The following is a 26,888-nucleotide window of genomic DNA, read 5'->3' on the forward strand; positions in this document are numbered from 1 at the left end:
GACAACTTCAGCATGTGAAGTCGAATCGTTTGTTTGAAGACTTTATTGGCAAATTGGGAGAATGCTAGGAAGTATTCTTTTGTAGCAATCAAGGAAGAAGAATCCCCGTCTGAATATGGAGGCCGAAACCCAGCTCGACGTAGAAAGGTCAATCATGCAGTATGTTTTCAGAGGTGTCCATTTGGTAACATTTGCGCAGTTGGAGAGAGGCCAAGTTCGTGAAGTTTCGCGTTCATGCTTTGGTGTCCGGAGATGAGGTATGTGGCATGAAGTCCATGGTTGAACCATTTGAGATTAAACCCCTGGAAGAAGCTTAAACGTAGCCTTGCCCAAGGCGTTCAAATTCCAAGCGCGCTGCCAGTGGTTCACGAGCTTCGTTCTGATTCTGATTTTCTCCGTTTGAATTAGGTTAGTCACGTTCAGAATGATGCCATCCATTATTTATGGATACGCTTTCAGGCAATGGAAAGCAGTCTCATGCTCGATAGGCAGCTTTTCGCATATAACCTGCACGGCCGAGACGGAAACCGTATTGTAAGCCTTGGAGATTCTGATAGTTCTCTGGGTTTCGGTCAGTCTTTGTCGGACGGTGGAAGCCTCGATTTGCCACCTCCACGCACCAGCACCATATGTTATTATAGGGAGAAATATACACTTGTAGTGTAACTTTAGGGGACAGGAGCAACGAGTGACTGGAGCAATTTTTCCAACGAAGTTTTTCCAATTTTCCTTGAGATAGCTGCAGTGTGGTAAGAAGGAGAATTTGTCATTTAGAAAGACATCCAGAATATTTGAAATAACTCATTTTATTTTTTGCCCTTTTTTATTTGATGGTTTGGGGTCTCTCTCTCTCTCTCTCTCTCTCTCTATCTTGTTTTCGTGTGGAGACATCTCGCTTGTTCCTTTCTGATCGTTCAGTCTTAAGGAATGGCTTAAGGAAGTCTTAAAGAAAGAATGGCGTTAGAGCTGTCTCCTCGAGTTGACTCGACATGTCATCTCGCGATGATGGCGAAGTCGTCTTCGTATGCCAGCTGAATGATATTCTGGTGTTCCCTAAAAGCCAGGTGTCGAACACCGCGTTCAAGCATAGCGGTCCGTGAATTGACCCATGGGGCAACCCCAAGTGACTTGCTTGGTTATCTGGCAGTGGTTGGATTGCACAGCGATTCTTCTGTTATCGAAGTAACCAGAGATCAGCTTGTGTATTGGATTTGTCACTTTGGCCTCCCTGAACCTCTCCAGGACGCTTTGCCACTAGAGGGTAGCAAAGGCCCCTTTTGAAGTCCACGAAGAGGCTAAAAGCATATTTCCTCTGTTTCACGTGCAGTGGGTTGGCTTTGATGCCGTCTTCGGCGCACAGCTTTTTAAATCCATATTGGTTGGGCGATTAACCTTTAACCTTGTATGCATAAATAAATTTAGTGGCAATTAGTTTCTCTAGCATTTTTCCATTTATTCCAGTATGAGTCTGGAAGTATTCTTTTGACACTTCCAGACTCATACTTTTTATTAGAATTTTGGGAGTGGCACATTTCCGTAAGCAGGGGAAGAACCCATTTCTCAAGCAGGAATTGTAGAGATTCGGTTGAAGTGGGGAGAATTGCTCTGGCCCTCTTGATGACGTCAACTTCAAGCAGGTCCGGACCGGGGTAATTGTCTTATCTGGTGGAAGCAATAGCCAGACCAATCTCATCCTTATCGAACTGCCGGTTGTTTGGGTTTTCTTGATGCATAATGTGATGCAGTTCCATCTCCATCTGAATGAGTCCGGAGTATGAGAATCTTGGGTGACAGCGGAGTCGAGGACCTTGTTAACTGATTGTTCCCAGAAGAAGGTTTCCTGGCCGTTTGAATCTTTAATGAAGGTTAAGATCTGTCCTGGGTTCTGGTCTCTGTTATATGCCTATAGATTAGCCCCCAGGGATTAGCGTTCCCGCATCTGTCCATGAGTTTTCCCCAGGCGTTTCGCTTCTCATAGTATATTGTTTCACCATGTGGTTTAAACGGCTGGTAAATTAATGTATTTTCTATATCATAACTTCACATGAATTTATTGCTATTAGCAAATATTTCCGCTGCTGTTACAGTGTTCCTTTACAAATAACACAGCACGCCCCCCCCCCAGATAATTGCATTAAATTGGAAATGCGCATTACTTTTGCTGCTCACTCCAACGTTTCGTACCCCTTAGGTGGTTTCACCATTTGTTATTCGTTTGGCCTGGCCTGGCCTGGCCTGGGTTTGAATGCCGTTTCACACTGGAGAAAATCTTAAAAGCATCTTTAATCAGAGATATAATCAACAGATCTTATGCGGAGCGAGCGAGGCTCTCTGCGCGGATAGCACAGTGGTATCGTCACCGTCCTCCCCACACCGGGTGGAAAATACCCGCGTTCGAATCCCGTCGATGACGCGAGGAACTTTAGTGGGCTTTTTTCACTCCGAGGCTGAGTTAGTCGGTCTCAGGCGTAGATAGCAAGGTTTTTTCCCCTCAGAAACTGGGGTTTTTTTCGTCCAGCAAAACAGGCAAATCGACCAGAGAACACACGCAATTTACAGACACGAATACGGGTTAATGTAATCATTTACGGGTAACCCTAATATAGTAATTTTTTTTTTTTTTTTTTTTTTAGTACATGTATGCTTTTTTCACTCCGTGGCTGAGTTAGTCGGTCTCAGGCGTAGATAGCAAGGTTTTTCTCCTCAGAAATTGGGGTTTTTTCGTCCAGCAAACAGACAAATCGACCAGAAAACACACGCAATTTACAGACAAAAAAAATAAAATAAATAAAAAAAAAATATATATATGGATAGATGTAATCATTTACGGGGGACCCTAATATCATAATGTTAGTTATTCCAGTTTTTCAGCCCTCACGACTTGCAAAATAGGCCTGTGAATACATTTTTATAGACTTAATACACTGGCGTAATGTGGCCTAATCTGATGCACCTTAAATATCGCCGACAACATTTCATTCATCTTTATTGCTCCAGCTGGAAAACAACCTCCTCATACCGCCAGGGAGACAGGAATAACATGTTGGCTGTCAATGTCATCCGCATTAATTTGGATTGAACCTCCCAGAGTCGCACTCACGAATTGAGCGTGGAGTTCTTATGCCTCCACTGACCTGTTGTAAGACGTGTCTTAGACTCGTCTCCATACTCTGCACCACAATTTTCAAACAATTGCGATGAACCACTCCACTCTTTGATATGATGCTAATAGGAGTGTTAATTTTGAAACAGAATGCTGAATGTGCCTTGATAGTATGTGGGAGATATTCAGTATTGAAGGGGATGGAAGGTTCGAAATTATTACTAGATCTCGATAACTCACATTTCTTAATTACTCAATCCGGAACAGTCTTGACATTAAAATAAAAAAAATAATAATAAATATTATTTGTATTTCTTCTTATTATTAACTTTATGTACAAGTGCCATTCCTTTTAAAATATTATTTATTGTATTATTAGTAAAATAATAAGAGGAGTTTCCCCCAATATAGTGCGTAGAACATTTCCGTATGATAGAAATTAAAACGGAAAATAACGAAAAAATCGACAACTTACCGGTACATTAGAGTAAAATATAAATAATTAAATAATCAATTTAACACAATTCAAATCAATTTAAAACAATTAAAAATCAAATTAACGCAATTAAAAGAATCTAACGAAAATATTCAAAACGATTTTTTTATTATTTTACTAATATTATTATCAACGTAGAACATATTGAGTAGTAAGCTCTGATTCATACTATCTAATTATTGTATTATTATAATTAAAATCAGTAATAGTTAATTATTTTAAACTTTTTAATTAAAATTGAAAAGAAATCGTGAACAGAGTCAACAGGTAGTCATCTGAACGAAATTTTCTAAGTAATTTGTAATTTAATTACAAATTTAATTTAATAAGTAATTTGTCTCCCCTTAAATGCTGTCTTTGTTAAAGCGACGAAGTTCTACTATATTGAGTAACACTCAGCAGTGAAGTTAATCATATTTCAAAATCCAATATTTCGTGTTTATTGTTGATTTTTCCAAAGTAAATACAGCAATAATGCGGTTGCGAACTTCAGAAAATGGGAAATGTTTTTTTCCCAGGTCTTAATTTGAATATATACAAGTTTATTTCAGTATTTGCATGTAATTTTAATTCAGGTTTTTTATTTTGTTAATTAAATATTTTTCTTCATAAATTCATAACGCATTTTTTTCCTTTTTCATTTTTGAAACGTGAATAAATGCGAATCAGTACAGAGAGTCAAGAAATGCAAATACCATGGGCCGATCAGTTGAACTGGTACTGTACTACTTTATAAACATTGATACAAAGTGCAGTACTATAATATTACGTGCCAATACTGCTTGATATAGCAATGCTTGTAATTATTGTAAGACGTCTTTTGAAGTCTTTCTTGAACATGTTTACAATATGCATAAACAGATTGTGTTCTGCTGATTGTCTTCTGAAATATCCCCATTATGCGAGAAAGGGGAACAATTCTTAAATTAATGGTATAAATTAATCGTAAATTAATTGTAAATTAAGCAAACAGATAAAGAAGTAAATATTTGTTTGTTTAATTTACAAACTTGAATAGAGTACTGTACCCCAAATGGCAGAGTTCAATTAAGATCACAAGCAATAAAATGGAGCCTCCTTCAAATAGCTTTATAATTAGAATGCGCTGAGTCAGAAGGTTGGTACGAAAATGAAGACAGATAAGATGAACCACTGCCAGATATGTCGTGGTTCATGGCGAAACAATAGATGCTTCCTCCTCCTTCTCCTCCTCTTTAATTATAGCGGGCGATCGATTGTCGAAGTTTCCAGGGATCTTGAATGGATACAAAACTGAGTTCACACATCATGTGGATTTGGAAACGGACGGTGTGACGTAGGTGGTAGCGTTCAGCCCCTAATTAAGCGGGAGTGAAGACAAATGAACGGGAAGACAAGTAACAGCAGCCATGTCGCTTGATTACAGTCCCAAGAAAAATTCTGGAGTTCGAATGCTTAACACTAATTGGTCATTTCATTTACTGAGTTTGTGACTTAAGTATACGGTTAAAGTGTCCTGTATTCCTGTTGCCAGAATTTAAAATCTGCAAATAGTGAGAAACTGATAACTCACAATATTTGAAATCTGAGTTCCGTATGGGCGCAATTCTAGAATTTTCAAGTTTGTGATATGTGTGAACCAATCGATCATATTCGATTGGTTCACACCGTCAGAGCAAGGGAAATTGTCTTTAGTAGTTCCTGCAAATTCAGCCGAATGTCGCATCCTTGATCATAAATTATTAGCATTCAAAGTACATAAAAATGTAGAAAGAAAGGTACACGGGCTATTTTGATATGTAAGGTAATTTGTGGGGGGGGGGGTTATTTTGATTTATATATGTTATTTATTTATATATCTTTGGTTCCTTTTTATTTATTCCCCTATTTAAACATATATATCCCCTTTACAATATATATCCCCTTTTTAATAACTCCCCACTTGCGCATCTGACTATTACTTCACAGAAAATTCTAAGTTCAAGGGGAAAGTCTCCTTAATGTGTTAAATTCCCTTTGGATAGGCTTGTACTCAGAACAACAAAAACACACAAATGTTGTATATAAAAAAATCAGTTTATTAGACATATTTACATGAGCATAATTAAAACCAAATAATAATTGAATTCATACATATGACAACATGATTTGGTCTCACCTACATGTGTATATATACATCATATTCATACTTCAGTAAAAATCATCAACAAGCTAATATCAATCCCTTCCTTTGTTAATATATTTTATCCTGCATCCTCTAAATACCATTAGTAAAAACAATATCATTTCATTCTATCCCCTTCTACATATGTTTAATACTGCACAGTTAAATACCATCAACAAGATATATCAATTCCATTCCATTCCATTCCTTTCTACATATACTTAATACTGCCTCAATTAGATACCATTAACAAGAAGTATCAATTCCATCCATTCCTTTCTACATATACTTAACACTGCCTCATTTAATTACCATTAATAAGAACCATAAATTCCATTCTATTCCTTTCTACATATATTTAGTACTGCACCAATTAAATACTATTAACAAGAAACATTAATTCCATTCTATCCCATCCTACATGTATAATACTGCATCAGTTAAACAAGAAATATCAATTCCATTCCATTCCATTCCTCTCTACATATACTTAATACTGCATCAATTAAATACTATTAACAAGAATTATCAATTCCATTTCCTTCCTCCCTACATATACTTAATACTGCATCAATTAAACAAGAAATATCAGTTCCATTCCATTCCTTCCTACATATATTTAATACTGCACCAATTAAATACTATTAACAGGAAATATTAATTCCATTCTATTCCATCCTGCATATGTTTAATACTGCTTCATTTAAATACCATTAATAACAATTAATGATTAACATCAATTCTATTCTATCCCTTTCTACGTTATCATATATCCAACATTCTAAATATCTTATATCTAATAAATCCCCCCTTTTTATGTTCTTTCTTCCTGATTCTTCCCTAAACTATCTTTACCATTAGGTATTTCTAAAGTCCTGCTGACCAACTTACTGGGTTTCTACAGTTCTTTGTGTATGTGAAGGTACTATGTACTACAAACTAGCGACTTACTTGTAGAACTAGGCGGGGCGTCATCTTTAATCCTTCCTATCAGGTACAGCTTATCTTCACCGTCTGGGGCGCGTCTTAGTATTCTCGAAGAATTTGGCACTGGTAGTAGGGCTGCCAGGTAGGTTTCGGTTCCATTTTATTCAGGCCGCTTGATGCACCTCTCCTGTTTCGGAATGGCTATTCTCATGTCGGTCGGGGTTCCGATTCCATCCGATTCCAGCACTTTGCTTTCCAAGATTTCAGGAATCTTGGTCTTTAACGGCAGATTTGAGTCTACCCTTTCCTTGTGAGAGACTCGTTTTGTCTTCCACATATTTCTTCCCAACTCCTAGACTTTTCCGAAGAGCCAACATTGACTATATTCCACTCAAAAAGAACTCTGACTTTCTCAACGACTAACCCATTCTCACTAGCACGGAACAAAATCTAAACTATGTGTACGACTAACCCATTCTTACTAGCACCGACCAAAATCTAAACTATGTGTACGACTAACCCATTCTTACTAGCACCGACCAAAATCTAAACTTGTGTCTGACTAAACCATTCTTTCACACTGCCAAATCTCAACTAGTGTCCTTAAACCATTTTCATCCACACCGCCAAAATCTCAACTTAGTGTATTCTGCAACTCTTTCACTCCCTTCTTCCTACCTCTTACTGCCGATTTCGCCACGCCCATTTCCCAGTGACTTCTACCAATCTTACATTTACTTTCGGATTCTATCTCATTCCATTTGTTGGAAAACCCCTTATTCCGCCGGCCCAGTAGCACGTGATCTGATCAATACACCCCTATTTCAACCTGTTGGATCTGCGGCCATCCGCCATCCGGTGTGTTCTTTGAAGTAGCCGGTTGTCCAAAAACAACACTTTACCCTTCACATATAACGCCTTGTCTCCATAGCGTTCTAAAACCACAAAAAGTGACATTAGTGACCACAGCATCTATTTTTGGAAACTTGTGTGTGCGTTTAAGAACCGATTTCCGGTCTGCTACTGAAGTAAATTGCCCCCACTATATTGACCTTGCATAACATTAACTTGTTTGTTTCGCAAAACCACTTGCTGCTTTTGCCATAGTATTCTCCGTCTATTCCCTGCTTTAACGGAAGTTAATGCTAATGGCTCTGTTTTCATTTCTACTACCCACTAATTTTATAATTCTTACTGAATAATTCTTGTTATTGAAACTTCGGATATTACCATTTTATCCTACTAACGGTAAGAATCCAAAGGAAAACTAACTTTCAAAGTCTTAATAAAAAATTTTATTTTTGTAAGATTTTCAAATCTTACAAATTTAATCAGCAAGTTAATTCAGTTCAAAATATTTTGCTTAAGTTAATTTTAAATTTGATTGAATATTTGAGTTCCGGGATCAACACGATTGAAAGGGAATATGTCCATGAGCCATGTTTAATAGGATGCATCATATATCATGATTAAAAAGTAGAACTGTGCTAACGGTTGCCACCTCATGGGTGGGTAGTAAGTTCCTGGATATTTTTTTTAAGCGTAAAAACATCTTGTAAATTTTTCTGGATAAAAAGCATTTATGGGAATAGAAAACCATGTAAGAAATGGGAATAGTGAAAATTTGTTTTATATGTTACAACTGCGTAAATTGTTAACGAACGTTTAATTTTACTGTTACACTGTTGCAAAAGTGATAACAAATAATCTCTTAATAATAATATCAGAAGAGACGTGTATACAATGGATTAATTCTGAGAGAATATCAGCAGTCTGGCTCTGGATATTGTACCTTAAGGAGAGTAGTACCTTCAAGGGTTTGTGTTCAGTTTGAATGGATCTTTTTGAAGAGCTTTTGCAGAGTTCGAGAATTTTGGGTGGAAGAATGCAGACGTATATTTCAGACCTTTTCTGTTTTGCAGTAAGGTTAAGGCATTTGTGTGTCTTTCGTTTCACAGTTTATTTTTCTTCCAGATCGGCTTTTTTAACCGAGCTTTTAGTCTTTCCCTCCCCCCGGATACATGGTTTGTTTTCATAACGTGAACATTTTAGGTGCGTTCCTATGTCTAAAGCGCCTATTGTTTTACCATGCCCTAACCGTCCATCGCACTTAAAAAATAACTGGAATTCGATTTGTTAACCCTACTCCCAGTGGACGGGATTTCATAAACATGTTATACTTAGCTTGTTTCAAAAGATTCTCCCACCCATTCAATTTCATCAAAACTGGCCAAAGAGAAATATGGCACAATCTATCAATATATTGGACATTGCAACTGAAGCACTGGACATTGTGTTGCCGTGCGCTCATTGGAGGAAATGATGGGCACAATATGGCGGATGTGCAGAAAAGCATCGGTTCAATATATGCGAATATTTCATACCTCTGTGATTTAATAAAATAATCAAATAGCAAGTTGACTGAGTTCGCGTACCTAAGATCTTATTATGTGGTCTACATTTTTGTAATGCACTTTACTTATTTCCTGCTGAATTTTATAGGCCGACCGCGCTAGCCGGGTGGGTAAAGTGCCTGTCTGGCCACCCAAAGGTCGCGGGTTCGAATCCCGCCTCGGGCTTGGATCAAAGTACTGAAAAAACCTTGGGAGGTGCATTATGGTCACAGAAGCCGATGCGCCAACAACTAACTACCTAACTGAATTTTTAGTAAACTGATAAAAAAAAAAAGGAACCGAGCTCCTCAAAAAGTAGCGAGTTTCATATAATACGAGATCTCTTTTTTTGTGCATATCCCATTTATACCTCCAACGAGTGTTTCGAAGCAAACAATGTCTTTTTCGATTTTGATGAAATTTAAAATGGCTGGACGGACGAATTTTTCTAAAATAGATAAATATAACATTTCATGAAATTCCTTCTACTGGAAGCCGAGTTAGTACATATGGACTGAAGGATAGAGGACGGACGGACATGTGAAGATAATAGGCGCTTTACGCATGTACGAACACATCACAGAGTCAAGTTAATTTAAGAAATACAAAAAAATTAGAAAAATCGATTGAGTCTAATATGTAACTCACGGTGTGCATTTCTTACTTTGTTTTAGTAATGTTTGGCGCAGTGAGAATAAATTACAGTATCCTTCAATGTGTATTGAGGTACTAAATCAGTGGTTCTCATCGTGGGCCATATGTTCCCCCAAGGGAACATGCCGTATTTCTGAGGGGCCACAGGTAAAAGTCGTAAAATTGGGGTCCATGGAAACTGTTAAGTGGGCCACGAAAAGTTCATTTCTAAAATAAAATTATTACTAATATAAAAAAGAAATTAGTGAGATCTTTGCGGAACTCACTAAACTAAGGGACAATAATATTATTGTAATTTTTTTTTGTTAGGAACATAATTGTATATTGTGAATAAACAAAATATTATATGAGTAAAATTCTATTATAAATAAAGATTGTAGTTAATAACCCATTTTTATTATTAATATTCCTTACATTATAAACAAATAATACATGTTATAAATAAAAAGTGCAGTTGATAAAGTACATATTTTTTTTATAATTTTACATTTATTATAATTAAATAATATGAGGGGTGGGCCACAGGGGTGAATGAAACTCAGAAGTGGGCCACGAGCAAAAAGAGGTTGAGAACCACTGTACTAAATGAAAAACCATCTGGTTAAAAAAAAAATTAAAAATTAAATAAAAAAAATTTGTTCTCTATGAAACGTTCCTTTCATGTTTTTGGATGTGGAGACTGGAATCGTGCTCCACCCTTCCAATTTTGTCCTAATTTGTCCGCATGAACTAGCTCCTCTAGTTCCGGCTCTCAATTAGAAAGGTGCTCAGTTCGATTCCGATATAGGCTGTGAGTGGAAATGGTAACTTCGCTATACTGTTTTCCTCACGACTGTTTGGGGCATTTCTTTTCGCCAATGGTTTGATTCATTGATGAGAAACCTTTTTAATTATAATTGAATCCGTGCAACTTTAAGGGCAAGATATGTATAAACGGCGTGATGGAGCACAACCACAGATCATACATGTCAGCCTATTTGCATACGACCTTCTGGTTTACCTGATTACGTAGATATGGAATATACATACCAGTGGACAGATGCAACTGAAACATATTTAACAACATGCAGGATATTGTTTCTTAGTTGTATTTCACTCAATGATTTTTTACCTTTCATACTCTTGCAGAAATCTTAAATCGAAATCTGCCATAAACGGCGGCACTGTGTTCTTCCTAGCACCATAGCACTGTTCCATTTCTTTCGTTCTTTTTTATAGCCTCTAATTCTGCAGCGTCATAAAAAGATCCTTTCTGTTCCAGTTTCAATTCGCAACTTCTGTAATGTTTTTCTCTTCCTAATGACTTCTATTTTATTGTACAGATGACGGAAGTAGCTTAGTAAAGGGATAAGACGACAGATAAGACATAACAGGCTGAGGATTAAAGGCTTATTTACTGATACCAACTAGTGCACCATTTGGCCATTATGTCGCTCAATAAATGTCTTCCTTTTTTGCCCCAATTGCTCCTTTTAAAAATGTCGGCAGTGGCAGTGGCAGTGGCAATGGTCGTACTAAGAGTGCGCTTAGAAACGTCACATTCATCATTACTGATGGACAATGGTCGCAGACAAGCGAAGGAAATAAAGAAGGAACAACTTCTTTGTTTCGCCTAATCACCAAGGCCTGCACGAGCCACAGCGTCTAAATCGGATCTTCAAATACGGTCTTTAGTTCCATAATGTGACTTCTCGCCCTCCACTCCATTAATCACTTGCATCTTTCGTACTTTTTTGTCTCCAGAATTGTCATGATTATCGAAGAAAACAGAAGGTAATTTAAAGTGGCCGAACAGGAACGGAAACCAATCTCCGTTCAAAGAAAATATGATAATTTTATTATACTATATTATTTGTATTAGTGCAGTATTTTTGAATTCCAGATTTTTGAGGGTGAGCGTCTACCCTAGGAGAAACGTTTTGAATATTTCTGCAAATGTTTGTATAATGTCAGAATTATTTCGTGCAGCCAATTGCTAAATGACTTCATCATAGTAATTTACTGGACTTTGTCTGACATGACCACTGCTGGGATTTTTCGACGATATTATTCTTATCGATGTGATCATGAATCATATCCTTGACGATATCACTCATGGTCTTTCCTATAACAGAAGTCAAACTCACTTGCCTGTAGTTACCTAACTCCTCTTTAGCACCTCCGTTGTGGATTTGGGAGTCAGTAGCACTCTTCCAATCCAAGTGGCATCCTCTCGGTGTCTGATGCTCTTATTAACATTGCCAATGGTTTGATCCATTGATGAGATACACCTTTTTAATTATAATTGAATCCGTGCAACATTACGGGTAAAGCCTCTAGCTACCGAAATTTCTGTAGGTAAAATGTTGTTTAAGCAGCTCCATACATTTGCTATTGTAATTTTCATAGCTTGAGGCTTTTCTCGCCGCCTAAAATTGCACGGATTTTTAGTTCTTGACACCGTTTGGTGGCTCTCATATTAGGTAATCAAGCCATAACTGGGTTGTTAGGTTCTGCACTCAGGATGCCCATCTGTGCACCGATGAGGCGACAACAATCTTCGAAATGGTGCAGTCAGGTTGGTGGTGGCATTGAACTGAGAATAAGTAACAGGAGACCTAACCTGAGAACGGTTACGTTATTCGAAGTGCATGAATACGGCAGCTCGTTGCGAAGGGATTCACAATATGAGATGTTAAAAGAACATTCTCCTTTTATGAAAATTTAGTTTATTGTAATTTTGTAGCTATGTGCAATATATGCAATGATTCTTACAATCTTCATATCCGATTATTATAAATGTACTTCCGTAAAACATTGCACGCTTTCAACCTTTGGATCACTTTTTTCTCTCTCTCTCTTCTTTTATTTTTTTTTCCACGAACGCCTTTTTGAAATTATTATATCACTTATTTTACAGCAGACTGATTTCTTAAGGTTCTCTAGTAATTCGAGCTTGCTTTCGACTGAATATCATTGAGAAGTAACTGGTCAACTCATATGTCGTTTCTGCCGGGTTTTGTTTGCAACCTGGGACCGGTTTTATTTACTCTTTTCTTTGATTTTCGCATACTTGAACTCACCATTCTTAATGCTAGTACTTTCTTGTAATTATTCCTGCACAATCAGCGGTTTTGTTGCATATTATCTTATAATCCTTATACAAGTTGGAATTACGCGATTATCTGTACTGCCCAATGATTGTTTCCTTCACTCAATTAAACTCATAAACTCACTTATTATCCATTTTGGTGCACCTGACGTTTACGGAACTTCTTCACCGAAACGAATATGTTTGTAGCCCCCTTGATGAAGTCCTCGAATATTTCTCATATCTTATTTGTATCAGAGATCATGCATTAAAAACTCCAATTACTCGACCCCAAAAAATCGACACCCCCCCCCCTCGAAATTGAAGCTATCTCCTTGATCGTTGACTACATAGGTTTATTTAGATACAACCCATTTTATGGTATTGTGGTCATTTGCCTGCTCTCGGTTCCCTCCGCTATCAAGTGGAGAAACCAAGAGCAGGCAATGACGAAAAAAAAAAAAAAAAAAAACAGTAATTGCTGGATTTTAATAAAAGTTGGAATAGGTCGAAAAACATTAAAAGGCTCAAATATAAAATTTACAAAAATCTGTTCATTGGAAGTCGAGTTTTTACATGTGGATGGATGGATGGATATATTGAAGACAACAGACGCGTTATGTATATATATATACACTGATGAGCCAAAACATTATGACCAGCAAGTCGTTATGCAAATCGAAGCAACTGCAGGTGAAATACGGCGCGTGCGCCGGTCGGGACATGGTATATAAAAACACCTGATACCGAGCTCCGTTAATCAGTGTTACTCTTGTTCTTCAGATGGAAAAGGCAGCGAATTTAAGCGAGTTTGAAAAAGGCCAAATTGTAATGGCCAGACGACTGGGTCAGAGCATATCCGAAACAGCACGGCTGGTGATATGCTCACGGTCAGCCGTGGTTAGTACCGACCACAAGTGATGCGAGGTGGGGGAGGTATGGACTACCTCAGAATCACCTTTAAAATAAACAACTCACAACAGTAGCACTAACAAACCAACAGAAAAACAGATATGCAGTTGCCAAAGCGGACTGGATGTCATTCAAAAACATGTTCATCACAGCCATAGAAAGGAACCCAGCCAGTATAAATCCACAGAATGACCCTGATGACCTGCTGAGGGGAACCACAGACCTAATACAAACCATTAGCGATCGAACAATCAAAAGAAAAAAACCCCAAACACTGGTGCTGTTCCCTGGTGAACGCCAGAAATAACCGTGCTTCGACACCAGATGTAAAAAGCTAGAAACTATTTCTAGAGGGCCCGTAGGACATGGTCCACACATGAAGTGGAGGCTTTAAGACAGCGCTATCGAAAAGCCAGAAATCACTATACGGACACGATACAGAAAAGCAAGAAGCGTTCCTGGGAGCGTCTAGTATCCACGACAGGAAGCACTGACCCCTGGGGTGTAGCTTACAAGGTGACTACAAACAAACTGCCCAACTGTCCAGGGGGAGGTGATCAGGACCCCGCAAGGACACTGTACAACCACTTGGGAATAATTTTTTTTTTATTTTTTTTGGTAGTTGTTGGCGCATAGGCTTCTGTGGCCATAATTCACCTTCCAAGGTTTTTGCAGTACTTTGATCCAAGCCCGAGGCGGGAATCGAAATCGCGACCTTTGGGTTGCCAGGCAGGCACTTTACCAACCTGGCTAGCCCGGTCGGCTTGGGAGTAATCGATGGTTAATATACTCGACACAATTTTCATGGAACCCGCGACCCTAACTCTGCAAGAACAACATAAAATCTGCGAAGAAAATGAAAAATATATCACCACTGCGCTCGAGTCCCCTTTCACACATGAGGAACCCGGCATGGCTGCTACCAGGATCAGAAACCGCAAATGCCCAGGACTTTATGTGATTGAACCGGAGATACTGAAAAAAATAGTAGAAATTGCCCCGCAAATCCTACTCACCCTCTACAACAGATGTTTGGAAACAGGGAAATTCCCTGCGGCGTGGAAAACTGCAAACACCAAGCTAATTCTGAAAAACCCTACTAAGAACTCAGAATGTCCGGCATCATACGGACCAATCGCGCTGTTCTCAGTGGTCAGTAAATTATACGAGATGCTGCTCCATATGCGGATACGGAACCACTATGAAAGGGCAGACCTGGCAGCTAAAAAAAACATACATATGGACTGTCTTCAGGGGTCTGTCTTGGAGCCTCTCCTTTGGAACATGGTCTTGGACGAATTGCTGTGCCAGGACCTGGGGCTAGCTGAGGCCCAGGTCTTTGCGGACGATCTCATTGTTACTATTGAGGCGGATTCCAGAGTCCAACTGGAAAACATCGGTAATCAAGCAATGCAGAAATTACAATACTGGGCCACAAAAAACCAGCTAAAAATTGCACCGACGAAAACCATATCCATCTTGCTGAAAGGAACACTTCAGGTACAGCGTCCGCCCCAAATAAAAATAAATGGCCTGACCATCAAACTCACCAAGCAAATGAGGTACTTAGGAGTTATCTTAGATAATAACCTATCCTTCATACCCCCACCTAAAATACATAAGAATGAAAATAAGAAGATACTCAGCCCTAGTGGCTAGGATTACGAGGAAGGACTGGGGATTGAAAAAACGAACCCTAATGCTATATTATAAGTCAATCTTCATCCCAGCAGTAACCTACACAGCTGCAGTATGGTACACCAAAACATCACTGCAGGTGCTTGCTGGAGCACTCCCCCTGGATTTAGAAGCTGTGAAAGCAGGACTGCTCTACCTGCACTCAAAGGGAGTGGCCGCAAATCATCAGGACTTCACAATCAACCCAGCACGCAGTCAAAAAACGGAAGGAGCCCGACGACAGACCTACCTCTTTCAGGAGTGGCAGCAAAGATGGACAGAGACGACAAAAGGCGAGATCACTCGTAAATTCTTTCCAGAACTGAACAGAATATACCCAAGGCAACCAGGCTGGTTCTTCCCGGGCTTATTCACCTGACCTCGTTACTCACAGGACATGGACCCTTCAACCAGAAACTGTTCGGCTTCAACCTCGCCGATGATCCAAAGTGCACGTGCGGGAAGGTCGAAAACTGGAACCACCTGCTTTACGACTGCCCACAATACGAAGATCTCAGATGCACCCTCATCACGAAAATCCATTATCTCCCCAAAGGACTTGAACATCACTTCATTGACACAGAAGAGGAGTACCGAGCGCTTTCCCAGTACCAGAACCTCTTCACAAGGAGTAGGGTGTTAATTGCCATACATCGAGATTTATAGTACAGTATCATAAACAAATCGCATAAGACAGAGACAACTCCTGGAGAGGAAAACTGTGGAAGAAAAAAAAGGGATAAGAAAAGAAGAAGAGTAATAATAAAAAAAAAAGGACGGGGGTTTGCCCCATGAGTGCCCCAACCTGAATCAAGTGGACAGGAATAGAGACAACAAACCGCAGCCTAGCTCCCAAAGCCTTACGGCAGCCCGAAGAGGGAATACTAGCCCGCTTCACCTTTAAACCCTACTTCCTGGAGGGACGATTCTCTCTCTTCCCCCACCCGCATTTCTACTCTGGTGGGGCATGGGCATGCCCGATGAAACTTGGGGCTGTCTTCCCTATTGGCCCCATACTTCTGTCTTTCTCCCCCCCAGTCTTCAGCTCCCCCCCTCTATCTTCACGCTAGCGAAGCCCTCACACACCTAAATTTAAACACAATCAAAATATCTTCGCCCACGTCCCGGCCTATCAACCCCCACGATTGACGCTGGTATGTGTGTGTATATATGTATTTGTATACACACATATAATATAAATACAATATAAGAATATATTTATTTTTTATTTATTTATTTTTTTTAGGTCCTTGCCACTGAAATCTCAGGAAATTAGGTGGCAGGACCTGCCAGAGTGAAACAAATTACTGAGTTCCTGGACGAAGGTGGGACAACGTTGGGCCTCAGCAGGGGTCCAGCGGCTAAATGACCAGATGAGCAACGGTACACGACACTACACATGTACAAGATCCATAAACTTAAATCTCTGGCATTTCCAGCGAACTGGTACACTCACAATGAAAACTACGCGGAGATGGGCAAACCCCTAGTGCCGTCTGACACTAAATACACCTTACATAAACATGATTGCTGACCAAGTACACCCTTTCATGGCAACGGTCTTCCCCTTTGGCCGTGCTGTCTTTCAGCAGGATAATGCGCCATGCCACACCGCCCGGATTGTTCAAGACTAGTCGCGGAACATGAGGAAGGTTTCTAGGTATTGCCCTGGCCTCCCAATTCCACAGACATCAATCCCATCGAGCATCTGTGGTTTGTGTTGGAACAGCAACTCCAATCTGTGGGGTCTCAACCACGGATCTTACAGGAGTTAAAGGATCTGTTGGTTACGTGTTGGTACCAGATACCACAAGAAACATTTAAAAATCTTGTAGCATCCATGCCTCGCCGGGTACGAGCTGCTTTGGCTGCACGTGGGGGACCAACATCATATTAGGTAGGTGGTCATAATGTTTTGACTCATCGATGTATGCTAACGGGCCTAAAAATGGGATCTTCGGATTCACTCGCAATATATTCTTTGCAGTAAGACACACCACTTCTGAAATAAATTCAGTAAATACGAAAATAATCGCGAGCAGTCAGCTAGCTCATCATTATGGGTTTGGTCTTAATTCTGTTGTAAAACCAGTGTGTGTCGAGGCCAGACAAAATATTTCTGTGATCGAAGCAACTATTCTTAACGTCCTTTTTGTCCGAGACAACTATTCAGAAGTACATTCCCTTCCTCTTCAAATAACTGCATCATCATTACGATCCTTTTATTTTTTCTGTCTTTTCAGCCTCTGCTCCAGCAGGTGCCTCGGCTGTTACACTCTGTCATTGAGAGTGTAGCATGAAATTATGCACAGCACTCTTTCAGTGAGTGTCGTGCGCAGAATCGTTATCGACGTATTGCTAACGAATGAATGTGTGTAAGTACTGTATTCAAATGGTTCTGTTGTATGCAGTTTGATGGCCATTTGTTACCATTTCTACCTGTACTTAAAATTCATTATTTTGGAAATTACAGGCTCATTAGCGAAACCCATTTTTAGGATCCCATTATACTATCTGTCTTTCTCTCTCTGACATGCCATAATAGTAATAAGTAAGAACCACCCAATTAAATAAACGGTTACCATATAAGTTAATTTCCTATTCACCTATTTCCGTCCAGTCCATGAGAGTTTACCAAATTAATTGCCCACTGAATATATAATTAAGAATTAGATATTTTACATAAAGATGCAGATAATTTTGTCGATTACTACAGTGAAGTAGTAATCGACAAAACTATTTTGCAATAATTTTGTCGATTAAGACAGTGTTATTTTGCAGATACCATTAACTCTTCTTGGCCTCCCTTTTTTTTGTATTCATTTCTTTTCTTAAAAGGCCCGGATTATGAATTGTTACGATTGGAGCAGTTCTGTAAGCCTTTGATCCTTTCTCTCCACTCCATTGTTAGGCTGCAACTTGATTTTAATATTTTATTTATTCCTCTTTCTCTCATTGGCTTCAAGAAGCTCAAAAGGTTAAGAAATCTCTAGTTTTCTTAACGTCTTTGCCATTTTCATGAAGGCGCTACAGACGCATCCAATTCTTCTGATGTATATTTCATGACAAGTCCCTTAAACAAAGCCATTTTTTTAATTGACAGCTGTGACCTCCTGGCTTGCACATCCAGCGCAATTTTGAAAAAACTCATTTCTTAGTGCATAGTATTCTATCGATTGGAGAGAGAGCGCATTTCAGCTTTTCCTGTGTAGTTTTCTCTTATGCTATCTTAGTTTAGTCAGGATGTAAGAATTAGCCTAACGACCGTGATGCAGATCTCACGTGCTTCTGGTGAGTGTTACCCTCTTCCTACCACAAATAAAACAGATAATAAGTGATGACGGTAAGGGGGAGGGGACAATTCCCTGAAATATACTTACATACTCGTATCATGCATTTGCGACAACTGTCTAGCGGGAGCTTGGCGACTTTAACTTTAAGATACCTTTAGAGTAATCGCTCTGCCTTGTATTTTTAGAAATTATAAATTGGGTTGCTGCCATGGAGAGATTTGATTTTTATGAAGATTGATTCACGTAAAACCTGTATTCAACGGACTGTATGGAGTAGAGCCTGGCATGAATTTGAATTGCTAGAATGTTGATGTGCTGCATTATGAAATATGAAACATTAAATGTTACTGCATTTACTATGTGGTACAGAAGAGCTTGCGCTTTTGCATTATTCACTGTAAAGAGGTCTACTCATGAAATTCACCCTCGCTAGAAATTCAGATTCCCTACTGATGTGTGACTTGATCGGCAGGTTAATGGAAGGTGATGGAAAATCTTGTCTCCTTTGCATTCTCCATAATGTGAAGTTTGTACAGGGTACTGCCACATACATTTTTTTTTTTTTTTATGAAAACCCCAAAGGTATCAAAACCTATAGTACTTAGTACCGTGCATGGGTTGAAGGAGAAGTATGGGGGGAGGGGGATGCCGGAAACTTTGCTCTAGAGACTAAACATGGGTTTCACCACTTCAAGCCTCCAATAAGCAAAGTGGTGGTATTTCACCGGTTGATGAAAGTCATCTACCACCTACATTTGGTTCTGCTTACAGTTTTTTTCGTAATACGAGGAAGTGTAAGCATGACTTAGGTACAGCATTTGAACAAGTTCTTTCAGTCGTCATAAAAAAAAAAAAATAAAATAGTTAACGTACGCAGTGCGTTACATTTCAGGTACGTTTAAATAGTAATTCATGATTATAACACAAAGTAATAACTTTTACGCGCGAACCGACCGAAAAAATTCAGTTTCTGCGCATGAGGATATTGCTCATTGATTTCTCCAACCAGCTCGTGGCATCAAACAAAATATCCTGTGCTTCAGCTGCAATATACGGTTTATGAATAGTCTGTGATATGCATGAAAAAAAAAAAAAAAAAAAACCCGGATTTTAATAAAATTTTGGGTTGTGGCGGGGGGGGGGAAGAAATAATAATTACCCGATTTATTTCTGTTGGACTGATTTTAATAAAATTTGAAATAGCTCTAAAAATTAATCTAAAAGGCTCAAATATAAAATTCACCAAAATCCGTTCACTGGGAGTATAGTTGTTACATTCAGATATACAGACGGGCATGTTGAAGACAACAGACGCACTATGTATACATACAATGGCAGACAAAAAACTGCATTACCTTAAAAAAGTAACATTTGTAGTGAAATATATGTTATTGTTTGATTACACTCATTTTGTTTGTTGTATTGCGTCATATAACGCTTCTATTGCATCAGCCGTTTCTATAAATAAGGCGTTGGAAGGGTATACACGCTCATTAGTATCCTGTTTTGCGGAGGTGTAAGCGTGGCTCCATATGTTCAGTTGACACCAAGAAAAAAAAGTTCTGTCCCACGAAGGGCTTTCTACGTGTGTTATCGTTGATAAAATAGGCTGCCACCAGTCAACAGTATCCCGGGTGCTGAAATTAAAGCGTGAAACCGATGATGCGAAGAGAAGACCTGGATTAGACCGTAAGAGAGTGACTACGCCTTCTCAGGATCGATATTTGAAACGGTATAGCCGTTTCAAATATCGATCAGGAGCACTAGCATAACGGTTATGCTAGTGCTCCTGATCTAAAACTGGACTTTGGATGGCCTCTGGTGTTGAAACAAGTGCACGAACTATGCAAAGACGGCTTTCGGAATGTGATCTGCATGTCTATCGGACCAAGAAGAAGAAGAAGAAGAAGCCTTTGTTGACCCAACAAATGAGGAAGAAGCGACTTGCTTGAGCTAAAACGCATGTTTCATGGACAAAAGAGCAATGGAACACCATCTTTTCTGACGAATCGAAATTCACCTGCATGGCTCGGATGGGAAGCGATATGTCAGAAGACGAAAATTGAAGGCATACCATCCTGACTGCATAACACCGACTGTAAAGTTCCCCGCCGGTCAGATGGTCTGGGAATGCATAACAAGCAAAGGGGTGGGGGCGAATTAAGTTTATTAACCGAACGGTGAATGCAGAAACTTACACTGCTATCTTGGAGGAGTGCCTGAAACCCGTTATTAGGGATCACCACACAGACGTTCAAAACTGCAATTTTCAACAGGACTCAGAACCCTGCCACACAGTAAAATTGGTAAATTTTATGCTATTTAGATTTAAAAATGAGATTTATGCTATATAGATTTAAAAATGAGATTTATGCTATTTAGATTTAATGATGAGTTTGTCTTCTTGTCTCACAAGGCTTAAAACATACTTACACCAATGTTCCCCTCGTTTTTCTGCCTTAAGGTGCAGTCATACCTCAGAACTGCTGCCATTACAGTGTTGGCAAGAGTCTAGAACCCTACTGAAAATTGCTGGTACATAATGTCGTCAAAACGTGCTCAGAAGAAGCCAACAAGTAAGATTCAGCTGCAGGAGAGCATGGTAAGGGTGTGGTACCACGAAATTGGGCAACCGTATATCCAGAAGTTGATTAACTCTATTCCAGATCTTTGCAAGGCTGTAATTGCAATCTCGAGGAGGAACACCAACATATTGAGGACTTATTTTGCTGATTTACGGTATATAATATTATTATGTTAACTTGTCATTTCAGTTTCAACACGTAAATGCAATAAAAATGTATATTTGGTTGTCATGATTGCCATTTGCACGATTTCTCATATTGCCATTAATTATGTATTTTACCCTTTGGTAAGATATTTATGGCAATTAGATATATCAGGTGGAGTCTTTTTATTGGATTTCATTCACAGAGATATATATTCCATCTAACAAATGCATTTTGAACATTTCTGCAACTCACAATGCAGCGCAAAACACATTATTTGCAAAATTCGCTAGTGATGCAGTTTTTTCTTTTGTCCGCCACTGTATATGCTAACGCGCCTGAAAATGGGATCTTCGGACTCACTCGCAGTATATCCTTTGCAGTGAAAAACGTCACTTCTGAAATAATCGTTCAATAAATGCGTAACTAATCGCGAGCAGTAATCTAGCTCAGCGTTTCTCAAACTGGGGTTCGTAGACCAGTTCCAGAGGGTCCGTGAAATGTTATGTATTTAGTTTCTTAAAAAAATATACTGATAGAATCAAAACGAATTTCGTTATAGAACATTATTTATTTTCGATACGATTAGTATACATTATATATTTGTATACATATCTCAAATTATTCGTTCTATTAGAACGAATTATTCAAATTCGTTCTATATATAGCAAATTGATGATAATTAAAGTTATTATATATCTGTTTAAAGGTAAGAATAAAGTTGAGTTGTTTCACACATAAAACTGAATTTTCTTTTCGGAAGACCAGGTGTTGACACACACACACACACACTTACGATAGTATGTAAGATAAGAATTTAGGATAAAGGATTCGAACAGTGCTTATAGTACAATATATTATAATGAAAGCTGTACCATAGAGCTGTAAGGGCAAATTAATATGTATAAAGAGTTAGCCTTTAGGCCAAAAAAGAAGATAGAATTTTATAATATACATTCTAAAAGTGTACACGGTGAGCCATGTGGCCAAAAGACTTAGATAGTCTGAGCTAGTTTATTTAGTTATAATCTATATACTGTATATGTCTGTGTACTGTAGGGGTCCGCAAACTTGTTCTGAGTTTTGAAGGTTTCTGTAGATCTCAGTAGTTTGGGAACCGCTGATCTAGTTCATCATTATGGATTTGGTCTTAATTCTGTTGTAAAGCCAGTGTGCCGAGACCAGAAAAGGTATTTCTGTGCTCGAAGCAATTATTCTTCAGTGCGTCCGAGGCAACTATTCAGAAGTACGTCCTTCCTCTTCAAATAAATGGTGTAACTTCGTACGATCCTTTTATTTTTTCGCCTTATTCAGCCTCTCTGCTCCAGCAAGTGCCTCGATTGCTGTACTCTGTTGTGGAGAGTGTGGCATGAAATTATGCACCACACACATTTTTAGCTAGTGTCGTCTGCAGAATCTTTATCGACGTATTGCTAATGAATGAATGAATATGTGTAAGTATTCAAATTGGTCCTGTTGTATGCAGTTCGATGGCAATTTCAGTTACCGGTTTATACCTGTACTTAAAATTCATTTATTTTGGAAATTTCGTGCCACGCTAACCGAAACAGCTTGATACTTTCCTGCCGGTATTGTGGAAATAGTTATATTATGAATGCCATAGTCATATACTGTATTTGCATTAGTGACTCCTTATCATTTCCCTACCCTGCTAACAAAAGTGGAACATAAATCATAAGGCTAAGTCGTTAACTGGAGAAATTGCTGGCTGAAATACTATTAGAACTTCCAGAAGTTCTAAGAGTAGTGCCAATAATTCTAACACATGACGCTAGAGTTAATGGCTATCCTACTGTGTAAACTGGATACTTCAAGTTACAAGGGTTTAACTTTATTAGACATGCAACAGTCGAGGAAGAATAATTAAACCATAACTTATATGCTTGTAACGGGAGAGAGGTGTTTAGATGAGGTTGGTGGTGGAGGGAATGTCGCTGTAGGTGGCGTTGATCACACACTTCACAATCTGATTTACATTGGTGTGATTGATTAATGTCTGAATAATGTGAGTACATTAATATTATTCATACATAAACAAGATAAATTATTCATACATTAGTCAGACCAATGTATAAGTAATTGGTGTGATTAATAAGCTAATTTTTGTTCGTCTCAATAATTGGGCTGTTTGACTAGTTATCTGGATGTGTGTGCTTGCTTCAGCGCTTGGACATTCCCGATTTTATTCGTATACGGCTTCAAATGAGCATGGAGAATCTTTCTTTACTGTTTATTAAGCGAATGAAGTTTTCTGCTGGCACGGCGAGGCAACTTTTCCTCGGTCTTTTGCTGAAAGATTTCGCACACCCACCCTATTAACTCTTCCAGCTTGAATAGGTCTGAATATATCTTGAATATATTCCATCAGGTAAGTAACGTCTTTGCGGTTTAATGAGTGATTTAAACTCCCAATACCATAGCACAAACACATACTTTTTTTTTGAAGGGACGCCTTTTTTGGATTGAGCTTTTTTAATTCTGCCGTTTAGCGGTTACATTACTTGTTGAGGTTCCACGAAGTTCTTTGATTTGTCCTTTCAGTGAAAGAGAGAGAGCGAAAAAAAAGAAAAAAAAAAAAAGAAAAGGAACCACGAAAAATAATGATCAGAGGAGTCGTATCTAGATTTCCTGTACGTACTGATTTGTGTACAGTAAAATCCTGTTAAAACGAACTTCTGTGGGATGAACGATGATTTCGATCTAATGATATCGCTTCCCGCCCAAAAAAAGAATCATTATGACGAACATTTAACTTCTTTTCTAGTTGGGGATGCTCAGGGTTCCCCCCATATGGCTGAACTTTTTTTTTTTTTTTTTTGAGGAGGGGGACATGCACATGATCCTAATCAAGTTTACGTGACAGATTATGCCCGTCGCCGTTGGTTGGAATCACTTTACGTTGCCACCGTCCCTACTTGCTTTAATTGTAACTTAGGCCTTCGCATCAACCCCCTCTTTTGAGTAAGTCATATCCCAGAAGGATAGCACATAGTGTAAGAGGACATTGTTCGAGTGTTTACTGGGTACACGACCCTTCCATTCTGCTCTGGTACCATTTCATTCATCTATTTATTTATTGTAGTTACTTTAAAATTTTATGATTGACAAAAACCTGCGATTTCGAAAGCTGTCGAGTGATTTATTCCTTTTATTTTGTTTTTAACTTGCCTTTATTTAATTTTAATTCAACAGTTTTTATGCGTATATTTTTATTTTTGCGTTTATCTGTATTTTACTCCTTTACAATTTGTTAGTTGAAGATATTAAAGAGTATTTTTGATGTCATTCTTTCCCAACCCAGAAGACCTTTTTGTTCCACTCATTATTTATATAAATAAATTTTGCTGCACTCTTCCAATTTATATTATATATACAGTATATATATTGGAAGAGAAATTAAATTGGAATATAAATTAAAATTGAGAAATGCGTGTACTTACAGAAGTAAGTGTTTTTTTCCTCCATAATGTTCAAGTGAAAGCATAAATTTACCTTCAAGAAAAATACCACACATACGGTATTATTACTTTCTTTTCACGTATTAATAATAGGGCGATTTTGTTAATACGTTAAAAGAAAGTAACAATATCGTATTTTGGATGTTTGGCATTTCTTTATGTGGTATGTGTTATTCAAATTAATAACGTATTACTTAATAGAACCGTTTTTTATATATGTATATATATATATAAGTATATCATCAAATTAACGTCAGGTTATTTTAATTACGAAGATAAAATATACTTACAAAGGACAGGCCTAAGCTTTGTAACGTGTTATAGCAGATCTGTTCATGGATAACTCTGAAGGGGCGGCCACTTGGCGGGTCGCTTTTGAGGCTTTCTCTGTGATCCCGTTTCGTTGACTTAATTTCTAATAACGTGGGGGGAAAATCATGATGAAATCAGCACTGTTAAAGGATTATTATTAAATAATTGGGTGCTTAAGCCATTTAATCAACAAGACAGAAAAATATTCGAACAACATTAAGCAATAAAACAACATGGTACATGTATATGGATAACAAAAGAGCGGTAGTGATTCCGTGCATATAAAAGGCATCAGCGAAATAACAAATGGAATGGAATGTAAAAGCGCGGTCTTCAGGTGATCTTTAAGCCGATTAATAAGATGGAGAGTTCGTTCGTTTAAAACAGACTAATACCAAAAGAAAAGGCAGAAAAAATGGTGTCACTTAATACGTGAAAAGCAAAATAAATGCATGTTTCAAAACACGCAACTCAATCATCTCCTGCTTGCCCACTATAGTCTTCTGGTTATCCAGTTTTTTAGGTGTGCGTATCCAAAGAATCTGAATTGGCAAATCACGCGCAAAGTTCCTATCTGTGTGCAGGCACATAGGGATAGGAATTTTACGCTTTTTATATGAAGAAATTTAGGTTGATTTAAACAGAAATAAGGGAAGAATAGGGATACAAAATATTCTTTTATATGAAGAAATTTAGGTTGAGTTTAACAGAAATAAGGGAAGAAACATATGGGATGTGGGAAATAAACTTTTCAACAATAAAATTAAGTGGGGATTAATGGATGCATGAGGTGTATCTAAGCCATTGTCTGGATTAGATACACCTCATACGACATGACTTAGTAGCCAATATGTAAGGCCAATATGTAATCCTCGTTCTTACTCCTTGCGCATGTGAACAAGGATCTGGTACATGGTTTGTAACGCAGCACTCGTTTATTAAAATAATTTATTGTGGTGTACAAGGTGTTTAGAATAGTTTATTTCTTGATGGGTATCATACGCGAAGAAAAAGTCTTATTTATAGTCAGCAAGTAGCCAGCAAGTCTGAATTTTGAAACTGTAGATGAACATAGTGTTTTTATTTCTCCCTTCCAGTCCCTGGTTAGTTGTTATTTACATTCGGGAGTGAGGCATGGAACTAGGCATTGGTCAGATATCATTCCCACTTCCTCAAGAGACCGCTGAGATTCAAATCGGATCCTAAATGTGCCGTACGGTTTTTTGGACTTATGTACATACTTAAGAATTAGTGACTCAATCACTGTAATGCATGTGATCACTTACAAATAAAAAAATAATAATAATAAAAAAAAAATAAAAATGTTATATTTCGCAATAACATCCAACTCATGCCACTATCAAAAGATTATATTAGTAGCTTCTTTCACGATTTCTCCTCTTCAGATTCGATAATGGTCAAGATCTTCCACATTACGCATCTCGCTACTTGTAATATAGGTAGAGGACTTGGCAAATGATGCCACATCTCTAATGATGCTTCCCCTTTCCGCCTTCCTTACGTCTACATTTCATGAGACAGATGTGGATTCACGAGCCTTTTCCTCTGCTCATCCTATTACAGCTATTGCCAACCACAAGCTAGACAGGAAAAATGATCATTTCTTGCTGAGCACGCAGCTGTGACCTAACTTCAAACGACTATCTCCTTCTCCCTGTTATCCAATACATCAGATTAAG

The sequence above is a fragment of the Mastigoproctus giganteus genome, chromosome 10 (genome assembly GCF_048544385.1).
Source record: "Mastigoproctus giganteus isolate SK-2022 chromosome 10, ASM4854438v1, whole genome shotgun sequence".
Taxonomy (NCBI): Eukaryota; Metazoa; Arthropoda; class Arachnida; order Uropygi; family Thelyphonidae; genus Mastigoproctus; species Mastigoproctus giganteus.